Source organism: Choloepus didactylus, chromosome 15 (assembly GCF_015220235.1).
Source record: "Choloepus didactylus isolate mChoDid1 chromosome 15, mChoDid1.pri, whole genome shotgun sequence".
In the NCBI taxonomy this organism is placed as follows: domain Eukaryota; kingdom Metazoa; phylum Chordata; class Mammalia; order Pilosa; family Megalonychidae; genus Choloepus; species Choloepus didactylus.
Genome location: NC_051321.1, coordinates 64555272 through 64570199, shown reverse-complemented (window position 1 = coordinate 64570199; position 14928 = coordinate 64555272). Strand labels below are relative to the sequence as shown.

At 37.3% G+C, this 14928-nt stretch overlaps 1 protein-coding gene across 1 annotated transcript in view; it reads left to right on the top strand.

The window, feature by feature from the left end:
• Nucleotides 1-776: 776 nt before the first annotated feature.
• The window catches only part of CTNNA3 (catenin alpha 3), a 1946492-nt gene continuing 1932340 nt past the window's right edge, over nucleotides 777-14928 (top strand). Inside the window, exon 1 of the mRNA XM_037805370.1 lies at nucleotides 777-912. The gene's annotated coding sequence lies outside the window, so the exon portion shown is untranslated. The remainder of the gene's footprint in view (nucleotides 913-14928) is intronic.

Here is a 14928-nt window from a genome sequence, read left to right as displayed (position 1 = left end):
AAGCTAGTGGAAGAAATTCACAAAAGTGGTAATGTCCAAGAAAATGTGGTACAAGTTCAAGTGGGAAGGAATTGATGAAATGATAAAGCACAAGGCAGGGATTGCAAGATAGTTCTGGTAAATGTAAAGATATCAGGGGAGGAAATATATTTTAAAAAGGCAGGATGAAATAAGAAAAAGAACAGCAGTAGAGAGAAAAAAAGAAGTTTTGGTGAAGACATTTTTGGTGGCTTAAATTTAATAATGGTTCCACCTACAGTGTTTTTGATACATTTCAGTTTACACTCTTTACTGATAATCATATGGTTTTTACATAAATATTGGAAACAGAGAGTGTGGTACTTGGTGCAAGAGTGATAAAATTTTAGAGGAAAAAAATCTCAGATGTACTCATGGCCTTGATGCCATCATCTCTATGGTACCAAAGAAATCAAATTTTACACAATTGATCTTTTGATGTGCTCATTTCCTAGACTCCTTTATCCCTGCTTTATCATTGTTCACGCTCAATAATTCCAGCCTTCAGCTCTCATTAGATGTAAGAGGTCCTTATTTTGGAAACAGACTAGAGAAATGCAAATCTAAAGCAACTTATCCAAAGCTTCCTGACAGCTATATTTGTAGGTCTCTAGGCAAAGTATGTCTGGCCTTTTTCAACAAATTATTTTCAGTAACAAGTTGTCAGTGAGGTCAGTGACTAGTGGTTCAGATTAGATACCACCCACCCTGGCTTGTAACCTCCCCTTTTCTTTCCTATCCTGGGTGAACAACGCTCACGAAAGTGACTGCCCCACTCTCACTGACTCTCAATTTGGTGTTCTGTAACTCTGTGACTAACCAAGAAGTCTCTTCAGAAAATTCCCCCAAGAGCCGAATTTTAAGCACATTTACTTTGTAGGAAGCAACAGAAAGGTAAGAGTGAAGTTTGTAAAGAGACGAGCTAGACTTCAGTGCATTCTTCTTTCTACATTGAATTGCTGTGTCTTCGTTCTATGTTGTAGGTTTAAAATCTGAGTATTCTTCTGAATTAAAGAAGGTCACATTACTATATAAAGCAGGAATGTTTTGACTAGTTATGATGAGAAATGTAGGCTTGCACACTAATTTTAAAGTTGTAAATAACTTTCGAACTAGTGCCAGGGGAAGCTAGTAGCCAAGATCGTGCTTAGCATTCAGAGTTTCTGGCTATAAAAAGACCATTGGGATAACTGTGCAGGAAAAGATAAGATATGGCCTGGATGCTCTGTCTTTGACTTGGGGCTGGGGTGCAAGGAAGCAAAGATGGAAAATATTTGAAGGGATTTTACTTTCAACCCCAAGATTCTTTACATATATGTACAATTTTTCAAGTGAGATAGTGGCAAAAGCATTAGTTTCTGAATTTAGACTTTGTCTTATATATTTGTTTTGTAATTGTAGAAGGAGGCTGAGGAATGCTATCGGAGCAGTTTCACCACTGTTTATAATCAAATTAACATCACACTGTGCGGGATGAATATGGGATGTAATAACCAAGCCTATAAAGAGATGGTCACTATCTGATGGGCTTGTCTGACTGTCAGCAGCTGTTCTCAGTAGCACTGAGGGCAGGACTGGAAGGAGTGAGTACAAATAGAAACAAGAAGAAACTGAGTTTAGGCATCAGGAAGTTCATTGACAATAGAGGCTGTGGGTCACTGATATACACCATTAAGGTAACTTCTCTGAACATGTATGATTTCAGTGGTTTGCTTAAAACACACTAAGCGGGAAAAATAGGATATCACATTAGCCTTGTTTCTGGGTTTGTGGCTAACTCATTTAGACAGACCGAAAGGTCGACATATTGAGAATAGTTGTGACTTGGAGAATTAGATAATCAGTCAAATTTGAATGGCATATTTGTATGTGCTATTAAAATTTCATTAGTCACAATAAAAAAATTACCTTAGTGCTAGCATAGGACAAATTTGTTAAATGGGGAAACAAAATTCAGACAGTATAGAAATGGTCATTTCCAGTTCTTGTCTTCCATACATTGTCTGTGTTTTCCTCTTTATTTGAGTAGAAGATTGGAGTTTTTATAGTAAAACTCTTAGTAATATGTGCTCATTGTAGGAATTTTGAAAGCACAGAAAAAAATTACCTGTAATCTCACTGATGTGTTTTCCTCTAATCTTTTTTTCTCTGCACAGCCTTTAAAAAACTGCAATAATACTGTAGATAAAATTTGGAACATTGCTTTTCCATTTTACCTTATACCAAAATGTTTCCCATATAATTTTACCTCTTATACATAAATACTATTTTAAATTGCTGTATAATATTCTTCCAAGTGAATGGATTTACTTAATCATTGCTGAACATTTAGGTCTATGATAAATATCTTTGTGCATCAAATTATTGATTGATTGATTGATTTGTATTTAAGATTATTTATTTTTTTAAAGTTTTATTCCTAAGTATGGAGTTGCTGAGTTAGAGAGGAGTTGCTGAGTTAGAGAGAATTATCCTTGAAGGCAAAGGTTGTGATTTTTAAGATATATTTTTAAGATTGTTTTTTCTTTTAAAGCATTATACAATTTCTTGCTTACCAAATGAAATATTTGTTGTCTGTGATGTGTAAAACATTGTTATCAGGCACATAGACAGCAATATATTAAGTGTTTAGAACAGGATCTCCTCTACTTAGAAAATTTCAACTTACGAACTTTCCCATGTACCAACAAAGCTAATATAAGAGTTGAAAATGCTTCAGCTTTGCCTGAAACCAATAAATAGTATTACTGACCACTTATATTACTTTGGACTTTTGAACAACATAATTTATAAATAACTTTAATTAGAGGACCACTTATACATAGATCTAACATATGACTTTTATGATCCAACTGTTACAGAAAAAATAGCAGAAACAGGAAAAATAAATATTTTACTTACAATAAAAATTTGGGGAAATAAAAAGTTCATGGAGAAAATATGTAGGCAGCAGACTGGAAAGAAAAAGGATAGAGGACAATACAAAAGCAGACATTCAGCATTGGGTTTTCCCACTTAGGGAAATATGAGAATGGGATAACGTATGGCTAGGGTGGGTGTAAAGGAAGATAAGAAGTTTTAATCTTGTTATTGTTGTTGAATTTGGGGAATATGGTTGTGGAAAAAGGATATGTTGAAGGAAAAAAGGTAGAGTGGGTGATAAATAAAACTGTTTGATTATTGGAAGTGTTGGCTGGTCCAGAGAAATGAAAGTGGAAACAAATAGGGATACTGACATTATTTGGTGATGACTTCTTAAAGAACATATTCTGCCTGTATCAATTTTTTTTTTTTAATTTTGGAGTTTTATTTTTCAGTGGTATTTAGAGAAAGACCATAGCAATGGAAAGACAGGAATTCCATTCTCTATTCTTCATGATCTTCTGTTTGCATGTTTCTATTTTTTCTTTGGTATAGAAGGGATTAAAACTTAAGAGAACTTGGCAGCCTAATCTTGCCAGAAGAGAAACTACACACTTGTAATGAAGACTTGAAAACAGTGTTTATTTATGGATTGTTGCCTTGTGGAAATGCTAGTCCAGAGATTCAAAATGTTTGATTTTCTGACTCCTGTTTGGATCCTGGATTTTAAGGGACACAAAATTATGGGGTGTAACTCCTGAGTTGAGTTGAGTCACAGATCTAATAGAAAGTGACAGATAATTGAGACTGCAGAATTTTTAAAACTGAACAGGACTATTGGCCATTGCACCTGATTTTCACATGCTTAATTACTGTTTTTAACGACATTTGTGCTGCCTGGAACACAGCCAGTAATTTGCGACTGATTTAATCACTAACTTCTAGGGTCTGAGAAGTGACTTTGGGTTCCTCTTGCAAAATTGTATATTAGGTTAAGTTTATTTGGCAGCCCCCTCCCCCTACCTCATTTTCTTTTCTTTGGTTATTCTAATCAGTAGCTCATGCAGCTTCAGGTCCTTCTATCAATGGTGAAATTGATTTCATGGAGAAGTCAATGTTTAGTACAATGAAGAATTCTCGAGTCTGGAACTTGAGCACTGTAGCCCCTGAATTCCTTACATTAGCACTATTCAAAATGTGATCTTCAGTTTATAATCTGTTTCTGGTCCATGCAAGGAGATGAGGAGTTTGTGTCACAATGTAAATCAGTTATTCCCTAAACATTTTGTGGCAAATTTTTCCAGATAAAGGAAGCTGTGTGTGGATTTACATTCTGGTGCAAGCTCCTTATCTTATTGCACTCCTGCATTTTAAGTAGCACTGCTTAAATTACACCAAACAAGTATGGATCTCCTCTACTTCTAGGCACAGAGGAGAGAGGGTTGGAATACGTGTATACAAATGATTGGGTAGTAAATGAATTACCAGGTCTCAGTTGCTGAGGCCTATGGAGATGGTGTCAGTGCAAAGAAATCCTGAGTTAGCTCAAGGAGGAGCCTACAGATAGGCTGAAAAGCAAAATTGCCAAAAGTATCCCCGCTGGGCCTATTCTAGTGTTGGCTCTGGAATTCATTCATTCATTCTGGATGACTTCTAAGTGTCAGACATTGTTCTTAGTGCTGGGGATAGAAAATTAGTGAACCAAATAAAGGCCCTGATCTCATTATGTTTATTTTCTAGTGTGTGTGTTTTTAGGGTGGGGGTGGAGGGAGAGTAGTAAATAAAACCAGCTTCTCTGAGATCCTCCAAAAGAGGTGTCAGTGTCTTAGTCCAGAGCTGGAGCACATAGGTCATGTTTACCTGGGAATTTGCAAGATTTATTTGCTTTTCTTTTAGACTCTGTAGTTCCTTTTCCCCCAAAATGGGATAAAAAAGGAATTCCACTATTAAGAATCAATCAAACGGTGATAAGCACTGCTGATTGACTACCAAATATTCATACATCCTCCTCCTTGATAATTTACAGGACCCCAATTTAGGTCAAGAAAAAAGGCATAATGTTATATACATTGATCTTCACCTTGTATCTATTCCCTTAGGACAATTTTATTTATTGCATAGCAATTTGTGTAGACCTACCTCAGTCTTTTCAATAGCTTCATAGTGCTTTGCTATATGGATATAGCATAATTTATTTAGCCCATTCTGAACTGATGGATATGTTTGTTGTTTCTGGAATTCTTGTTTGTTTTTTGATAATGCTATGCCATAATGAATATCCTTGTTCATATATCTTGATTTTTTTTTTGTGCATGTATCTTTAGGATAATTCGTGGAAATAGAATTACTGGGTCAAAGGGAATTTTCATTTTAAAATTTAATAAGTATGACCTTTAATTGGAATAGCAATCAAAGGATTAAAAAGTATGCATAACTTAAAATTTGAGAGCTATTGCTATATTTCTTTTCAAGAAGGTAGTATTGGTTTACAGCTCCACAACCAGTGTATGCTGGAGAGATTATGTCCCCAACCCTCACCAGCACAGACGATCTCATATTAAAAATTTTCACTTTTGTCAGTCTAATAGATGAGATGGCATCCCGTTTTAATTTACATTTCATTAATTATGAGTACAAGCAGTTTTTCAGTATTTATTAGCCCATTGTGTTTCTTTTTCTATAAATTACTTTTCAATAGTTTCTGCCTATTTTTTCTATTGAATTGCTCTTTTCTCCCCACAGTAAATTAATCAAATTAGCTTTTTGTCTATTTAATGTGTTGCAAATATTTTCTCCCAATCTGTTGTTTATCTTTTGACTTTTATGTGTTATTTTAAAACTATACAGAGGCCAAAATATTTTTGTAGTCTGAATTTTAAATCTCTTCCTTTATGGCTTCTGGGTGTTGTGTTTTGCTTGGAAAGGACTTTCCACTTTAATTATTATATGTAAATTTATTAAACATAAATTTACTCATATTTTCTTCCAGAACTTTACTATCTTTGCTGCATCTGGAATTTATTTTGGGCCAAGAAATGAGGCTGGTACCTGGCCTTATTTATATTTTTTCCCCCTAAATGTTTATGCAGTTGACCCACTATGACTTATTTAAGAATCCTTTTTTTTCCCTGCCTATTTAAAATGTCACTTTTATCATAAACTAAACTTATTTTGAAATCTGTTTCTCAACTTGCTCATCTGTTTTATTAATATTTGTATCTTATTTTTATCCTATCTCTACTTTTTAAATAAATTAATTTCATAATCTATTTTAATTCCTGGAAAGGTTAATCTTCTCCTTATTCTTTTCTGCCCCTTCAGTATTTTTCTAGATATAATCACACAATTTTTTTTCCAGGTGAATTTTAGTTTGTCATCTTATGTTCCCATAATAATCACTGGGTATTTAATTTAGGGAGAATTAACACCTTTGTAAAATTTAATCTGCTTATACATCTTTTTGTTTACTTAACTTTCCTTAAATGTCTCTCAGAGTTTTGAAATTGTCTTCATATTAGGATTTTATAAAAAGTTTTCTACCATTATTCATTTCACTATTCTGACCTCCCCTTTTTTCTTCTCGGACTTTCAAATGCCTACAGTGCTAGGTTTGATGGTGTCCCACAGATCTCTTAGGCTCTGTTCACTTTTTTCCCCCTTCTTTTTGCTTTCTGCCCCTCAGCCTGAATCATTTCAGTTGTCCTGTCTTTGAGTTCACTGATTCTTCCGCCAGCTCCAGTCTACTGTTGAACCCTCTAGGAAATTTTTTGTTTCAGTTATTGTGGTCTTCAGCTCCAGTATTTATCTTTGGTTCCTTTTAAAAATTTCTTTCTCTTTATTGAGATTCTCATATTTATTCATCATTTTCCTGATATCCTTTAGTTCTTTCTCTGTGTTTTGTCTTATCTCCCTGAGCATATTGAGGATAATTTTTAAAAAGTCTTTTCCAAAGTATGCCCAAAATCTGTTTTGGTTTTTTTAAATTGATGGTTTCTGGAATTTTATCTGTTTCTTTGTCTTGTAATTTTTTTGTTGTTGTTGCAGATTTTACATTTTAATATTTTAAAGTGTTAACTCTGGGATTTAGTATTGAGATTTTTGTTCCTTAAGTTTATATACAGCTAGTGGTTTGACAGAGATTTCCTTGAGTGTCAGGAGCTAATAAAAACAAACCAACAGAGGCAAAAAATCTTTCAGTCTTTGCAAATTGGCTGTGTGTGGGCTGGTGGTCTCCTTCAGAGTTTAGCCCTTCTATCAAGATCAGCCTTAGCAAAAGTGAAGTGCAGGGTCCTCTGCATCCTTTCTGTCCTTTCTGAGCCTGCCTCTTTCCCTGGCTTTGTGCTTGCTTGTGGTTTTAGGAGTTATACCATTTATGGAAATTGGAATACTCCCTCTACTCCCTATGAAATAGCTCCCTGCCTCCATTCTGTGTCATCTATTGTATTTCTTAAAGCAGGTAATGGTTTGCCTCAGGTCACTTTGACTTAATTGTTTCTTACACTGCTTTAGCTGTCTGCAAGCTGTTTTTGCCTGCAGGGCAAGTTCTGGGAGGGTGAGCCAGAGACAGAGTCAGTCTTTCAGGCTGCCACCCAATAGACTGGCACAGACATGCGGGCACCCCAGTAAGCACATACGGGTTACTCTGCTCCCTCTGGAACAGATACACAATGGGAGCTCCGGCTGGCTCCCCACTGCTCCAGGAAGGGGATTAGGGAAGGGTTAGCAAGAGCACCGGGTTTTTAAGTTGCATTTTCTTGATTTGGCCCTGGCCCAGTTACTACAAAAAGAGTTAAACTCTTTTCCAGAGTTTTGAGGATGATGGTTCTGCCAGTTTTGCTAATTGCTCAAAGATTCCATGGGGGAATGGCATCCTGGAGCATTTTACACCACCGTCTGGTTCTCACCCATCATTTTTTCATTTTTGATTGGTGTAACTGGTCACATTCTTGCATGGGGGTCTGGGGGTCTGGGAAGAGTAGGTTTTTTTTTTTTTTTTAAGCTCTCAGCATCTATGATAGAGGAGGGCAGGTTAAACCTGGGCTAGGATTGTTTTGTAGCAAATCCATAGTATCTGCCACAAAAGGTAAAGCCCAACCCGTTACTCTTCCCCCTCCCAGGGGGCAGCTACTGCCAGTTTCTGGTGTAAATTGTTACAAGGGGATAAGAATGTTCCCTTGTTAAAATTACAGTTTAAAATATTGTTAATGTTTCATTTCATCTCTGTACATATGTACGTACTCTTTGTTATAGCTGACACTTGATTGAATTAATGTTCCTTGCTATTCTGAATTATCTTAATATTGTTTCCATCTGTTGGTGAGAATTTATATTCCCTAGTAAGGCCATACTAATTGTTAAATCATGAAATGCATGTTCTCCTCCCACCCTACCTTGACCTAGTGGCCTTCTCTCACTTGGCCTCTGCCTGGGATCTCCCAAACATCTCCTAATTCCAGCAACTAAAGGGTGAACACCTGACACAGCAGGGGGTTCCAAAACCCTGCTCTGGGGTGAGCACTAATTGGTTGGTGCCTGAGCTATGCTGGTTTGTTAAATATTTTTCGTATCTCTCCTACTGTTAAGCAAATGACATCTGATTGGATTCTGTATATTTTCCAAGGCTTTTCCAGATCCTCTTGTCACAGTTAAAGCCACACTGATGAAAGAATATATCACAATCTCTTTAGTCCGTTATTGATGCTTATTTAGCTTTTTGTTATCACAAACAATACCATAGTCCTTGACATGCATTTATATATACATGTTCAAATTCCTAGCGGTGACATTGCTTAGTCCAAGAATATGTGCATATAAAATTGTATGGTTGTCTTCATTTCCCAGGGTTGCTATGACAAATACCATACAAGTTGGTTTAAGCAAAGGTAATTTATTGTCTCAGTTTTTGAGGCTAGAAGTCCAAAATCAAGGTCTCATCTTCATAGGCCACGCATTTTCTCAGAGTCTGTAGCGTCTTAGTACCGGCTTGCAGCAATCCTCGGGATTCCTTGGCTTGCTTCTCTGCTTGCATCATGTGGCTTCTCCTCCTGCTCAGTCATCTGTGTCTCTGTCTAGATTTTCTCACCTTTTAAAGAGTTCGGCCATATGGCTTAAGGACCATCTGATTCATTTTGGCCCCATCTAAATAGGATCTTCAAAGATTCTATACACAAATGAGTCCACACCTTGACCAATAGTAGCATCTTCAAAGGTCCTGTTTACAAATGGGTTCGCACCCACAGGAATGGGGGTTAAGATTTAAACACGTCTTTCATGGGTGACATGATTCAGTCCCCGACAATGGATCTTTTCAGAACATCTTCCAAAGAGAGTGTACAGATTTATCCTCCCACCAACAGTGCATGAGACAGCTCACATTTCTTTATCTTGTCAAAGAGGATTTCATTTAAAATTTTTAAAAATGTTTTAATATGACCAATTTATTCTCTGTGGCTTTTCCAGGATGTATTATGGAATGACAATGAAAAAAAATAAATTAAATTACTTTAGTGTTGAGTGGCTCTTACTCGACCTATACCAAGGTATCACGAGGTCACTACTGTCTTTTCTAATTAATAATATTTTCATATCTGTATTAAAATTTCCTGGGGATCAACATCAAACTTACTGGTTCTAATTTATTTTCAGAACTCACTTTTATGATATATGGGACAATATTTGTCAGTTCCAATTTTCTGATTCTACTCCGATTTTCCAAGATCATTAAAAGTGCTAACAAGAATTCTGTGGTAATATAAGCATATTTTTTTAGTGCTCTTTTAATATAGTAGTTCTCAGCTGAAGGTGCTTTTACTCCCCATGGTACATTTGGCAATGTCTGGAGACATTTTTGGTTGTTACACTTTTACAATTTGGTCAGGTAGGATGGGGGCACTGCTACTGATATCTATGGGGTAGAGGAAAGGGATGCTGCTAAACTTCCCACAAGGCGCAGGACAGCCCTCCACAACAACGAGTTATCTGGCCCAAAGTGTCAATCATAGTGAGTATGGGAAATCTGCTGTCCTCAAGCATACATAGAGATATTTATCTAAAAAGTTAGACATTCTCCCACTATCTTTTCTCCTGTCTTGTTTATCAATTCCCTCTCAAGAGTGTTCATACAATCTTTCCATTTTAGAGACAATTCTTGGTAGACAAGATGTAAGCAAAATCAAAATACTGTCATTTTGTTTCCTCCCTGTCACTTGTTAACATTATGAAATCTGCCTGGGGGTAGAAGGTGAGGGGGTGTTGTACCTTTCTTGTCCTTCTTTTCCCAACCACAGCCTAAAAGTTTTTGCAAGCTTTTGAATGTTTTTCACAAGCTTTTTGCTCATTATAGGTTTGATTCACTCTTTGAACAGGCAATACTACGTAGATGTGTTCATCTGTACCTTATTCTCTTCCTTCTTTTGTATATCCTTTAAAAATGTCAGCTCTTTAGAAAGATCTTTGCACCTCACATTGAGTTATTTGTATATGTTTTCTCCCATTTTTTCTCATTTGTAATTGCAGTAGTGTTTTTTTTTTTAAATCTATTTTTTTTTTTTTTTTTGAGTCTGTGGCTCTGGAATATTGCTAAGCAATTTAAAATACTTGTCTTCCTCTGTCTTGAGTTTTCTTTGGCTGTAATGAACTCTAGGGTGATATGTTCATTTTCCCCGTGGTTTCTGTCACTTCTACTTCACTGACTTATTCCTCTTTGTTGGTAAGAATTAAGTGCAGGGAAGCAGTTACATTTTTTACTTCTTTTGCTCTCTCAGTGTTGAAGTTGCTGGTAGAGAGGCAGAAGATAAAGAAGAGGAATGATTCCTCTGATTCAGATTTTGATTATTTTATTGTCTTTTTGGTTTTGCCGAATTATTTTCTGACCTTTGCCGGGTCTCTTTTCATCTTGACCTCTCAGTTCAGTCAATTTTCTTTTCATTTATTTTGCCTTTCCATCTCATCTTCCCTAGAATTTATGTTTTTAGGTATTTTAACTGAAAACACAGTAGATGAATTGTAAGATTTACATTTGTCTTGGTATGGTTCCCTTTGTATTGTAAGACATTGTTTTCTTTCTTTTAAGTTATACAGACTTTCAACTTTGGATTTTTTTTCTATTTACTTATTTTTGAAAGACAAGAGATTTATTTGGTCCTTGTATTTATCATTAGTAAGATATATGTATCCCTTCTGAGCTCCATCACTGTCAACATTGGTGCTCTAGAATTCCCTGCTCAAATCTTAAAATGGAGGCCAAGTATCCTGCTAAATTTTGGGGCTCCCAGAGGTAAAAATCTAGCAGGAGCAGCTCTTCTTTTCCAATTGTTTGGTCCTCTACTTGGAGGGGAATTTAATCCTAGGTAATTTGAAGCAATCTGGATTCATTTTTCTAAAAGAGGTACATAAAAACCTAATCACCAGAGTACCCTTCTGCCAGTGTTTTTCTTGTGTCTGCTCCTAATTTTGGGCTCTCTTATGTCAGGGTACAATATGTCATTTTTTCTTTGTTCCCTTTCATTCCCACTTACATTTCTTGGAGCTAACATCTTCTGAATGAGTGTAGCTAGGGATATATTGCTAGGAGGTGGTAGGGAAAACATCTCCAGGCATCTAAAAAGTGGCTTTTATGCAGTTATGGGTAAGAGCTGGCCTTTTGGTTGGCTGTGCCAGCTCCAAGATTCTTACAGGATGTGAGGTACACATATATGAGGATCTGGCTCTGTAGCTACTTCAGATTTAAGCACAGATGAGTTCCAGCTCCACCATTCCCCAATTTGCCCATTCATGAAGTGGCCAGATTTAGTAAATGAAAATGTACAGGGTTCCTATTTGGAATGATGGAAATATTTTAGTAATGGATGCTGGTGATAGTAGCACAACATTGTGAACATTATTAACAGCACTGAAATATATATCTGAATGTGATTAAAAGGGGAAATGTTAGATTGTATATATGGTAACTGTTCTGGTCCAGACAGAGTTTGTGCAGAACATGGGCTGGTGCTGCTGTGAGACTGAAAAACATGCCAGGCACAGAAGTAGACATTGATTTATTAGGACTTATGAACAGGAGTTTGTAAGTCCTATATTTCCTTTTTTTTTTTTTCTTCTTCTTATGTCCCAACTGTGTCCCTTTGAGCCTCCTCTCCTCCATCCTCAGATCCCATCCAGGATCATCCTTGGTGTTTAATTGTCATTGCCTATTTAGACAGTCTTTTTCTTTTTTTTTTTTCAATTGTGGAAACATATATACAGCCTAAATCTTCCCATTCCAGCACCTCCCTAGCATTCATTAGTGGGATTAATCACATTTAGAATATTGTAATGCTGTCACCTTCCCACCATCCATTACTAGAAATTTCCCTTCACCCCAAACAGCAACCCTACACTCATTTCTTAACTCCCCATTGCCCCTTCCCCCATTTCTTGTAACTCATACTCTATTTTTCATCTCTATGGTCATATTCTCTGATAATTTCTTTGTGTTTACTGTGGGGCTTAAATTTAACCTCTTAAATCTATAATAATCTTGTTTTTCTTTGATACCAACTTAACTTCAATAGGACATGTAAACTATGTTCCTATACTCCTCCATTCCCCTACCTTTATGTAGTTCTTGTCAAAAATTACATATTTTACATTGAGTCCGAAACCACTGATTTATCATTAGAGTTTATGTATTTTATATCCTGTAGGAAGTAAACAGTGGAGTTACAAATCAAAAATTATTGACTTCTATTTGTATTCCATTGTGGTCAGAGAATGTGCTTAGAATATATTCAATTGTTTGTTTTTTTTTTTAATTTACTGAGGCTTGTTTTATGTCCCAGCATATGGTCTATTCTGGAGAAAGATCCGTGATCACTAGAGAAGAATGTGTGTCCTGGTGATTTGGGATGTAATGTTCTATATATGTCTGTTAAATTTTTCTGTATCTCTCCTTTCTTTGTTTCTCTGTCGGTAGGGTTCCCTTTAGTATCTGAAGTAGGGCAGGTCTTTTATTAGCAAAATCTCTCAGTATTTGTTTGTCTGTGAAAAATTTAAGCTCTCCCTCAAATCTGAAGGAGAGTTTTGCTGGATAAAGTATTCTTGGTTGGAAATTTTTCTTTCTCAGAATTTTAAATATTTCATGCCACTGCCTTCTTGCCTTCATGGTGGCCGCTGAGTAGTCACTACTTAGTCTTATGTTGTTTCCTTTGTATGTGGTGAATTGCTTTTCTCTTGCTGCTTTCAGAACTTGCTCCTTCTCTTCAGTATTTGAGAGTCTGATCAGAATATGTCTCGGAGTGGGTTTATTTGGATTTATTCTATTTGGAGTTTGCTGGGCATTTATGCTTTGTGTATTTATATTGTGCAGAAGGTTTGGGACGTTATCGCCAACAATTTCTTTGAATACTCTTTCTAGACCTTTACCCTTCTCTTCCCCTTCTGGGACACCAATGAGTCTTAAATTTGGATGTTTTATTTTATCTATCATATCCCTGAGCTTCATTTCGATTTTTTTCGATTTTTTTCTCCATTCTTTCTTTTGTTCTTTCATTTTCTGTTCTGTGGTCATTGAGGACACTGAGTTGTTCAACTTCCTCTAATCTTGTATTATGAGTATCCAGAATCTTTTTAATTTGGCCAACAGTTTCTTTTATTTCCATAAGATCTTCTATTTTTTTTATTTACTCTTGGAATTTCTTCTTTATGCTCTTTTAGGGTCTTCTTTATGTCCTTTATATCCCATGCCATGCTCTTCTTCATGTCCTTTATGTCCTGTGCCATGCTCTCGTTGTTTGATTTTAGTTCTTTTATTAATTGCGCGAAGTACTGTGTCTCTTCTGATCTTTTGATTTGGGTGTTCGGGATTGGGTTCTCCATATTGTCTGGTTTTATCATATGCTTTAAGATTTTCTGTTGTTTTTGGCCTCTTGGCATTTTCTTTACTTGATAGGGTTCTTTCTGGATATAAAAAGTACTGATCTCTAATTTGTTAGATCTACAGTTTGGTGGCGTATACTTTCTCTAACTAGCCAGCAGATGGTGTCCGTGAGCCACCTATTCCCCTCAAGTCAGTTCTCCTCGACTTTGTCTTTGTGGTGTGTGGGGATCTGATTCTTGTGGGGTTCAATTGGTGCATTAAGTTTGGGTATGTTGTTGGTGCTGTCCACCCTGAATGTGGGGCGTGTGTCTGGGTGGATAGGGAGACAGGGCAGCTTTAATAATCAAACCTCCCAGGTGTTTCTGGAGATTTAAGGCTGTTACAAGAGTCTAAGCCTTCATTTCAGTCTTGCCACAGATTGTCTCTGCCGCTGACCCACAAGTCCTTGGTATTGGCTTAGGGTCCCTGGGATTTCCTAGCAGGTCCCTCTTCCCAGCTGTGCTCTTCCAGGACCCCTGCTGAGGGAAGGCTGTGCCACGTCACAAGTGCGTGCCAGCCTCCAGGGAAGCCCTGGGCCGCTGGGCCATGAAGGGGCATTTCCAGCCTGCTTTAAAGATGGTTGAATGGGGTGTGTTAATTTCCCCCTTTTCACACAGCTCCGCCTTCCCAGCTCTGGGATGCACTAATGGCCACTGTCCCTGGCTGGTATTGTGGTGTGTGCATGATGCTGTGGAAAACACTCTTGGCACGGCTCTGGGCTATGGCTCTGTCCTCAGGCAGGAGTGTCTCCAGCCCACCGGGGAGATGGCTACAAGGGAAACAGTTTCTTTTTCCTTTTGGCTTCCCTCTGTCCCCCTGGCCTCAAGACAATCAGCAGTGGGTGTGTGTGGGGGCTATCCTCCATGCCAGACACCAAGTCATTGGCTGCAGCCCTCTCCTGCAGTGCTTCACTGTGCAGTTCTCACTGCTGTGTCTGTAGCCGCTCCTGTTTTTTTTTTTTTTTTAAAGAACTAGTCCGTCCCCAAACGCCAACCTGCAGTTTCCCCACACTGCAGTGTGGCTGCCAGACTTTCAGCCAGCTCACTCACTTGTTTCAGAATGCAGACTCCTGGTTTCACCAAATGCACGGTCCCTGTGGATTGAGCAGACCTTGTCTGGCTGGTGCATCGCTGGAACTGGTGTTCTGGGTCACT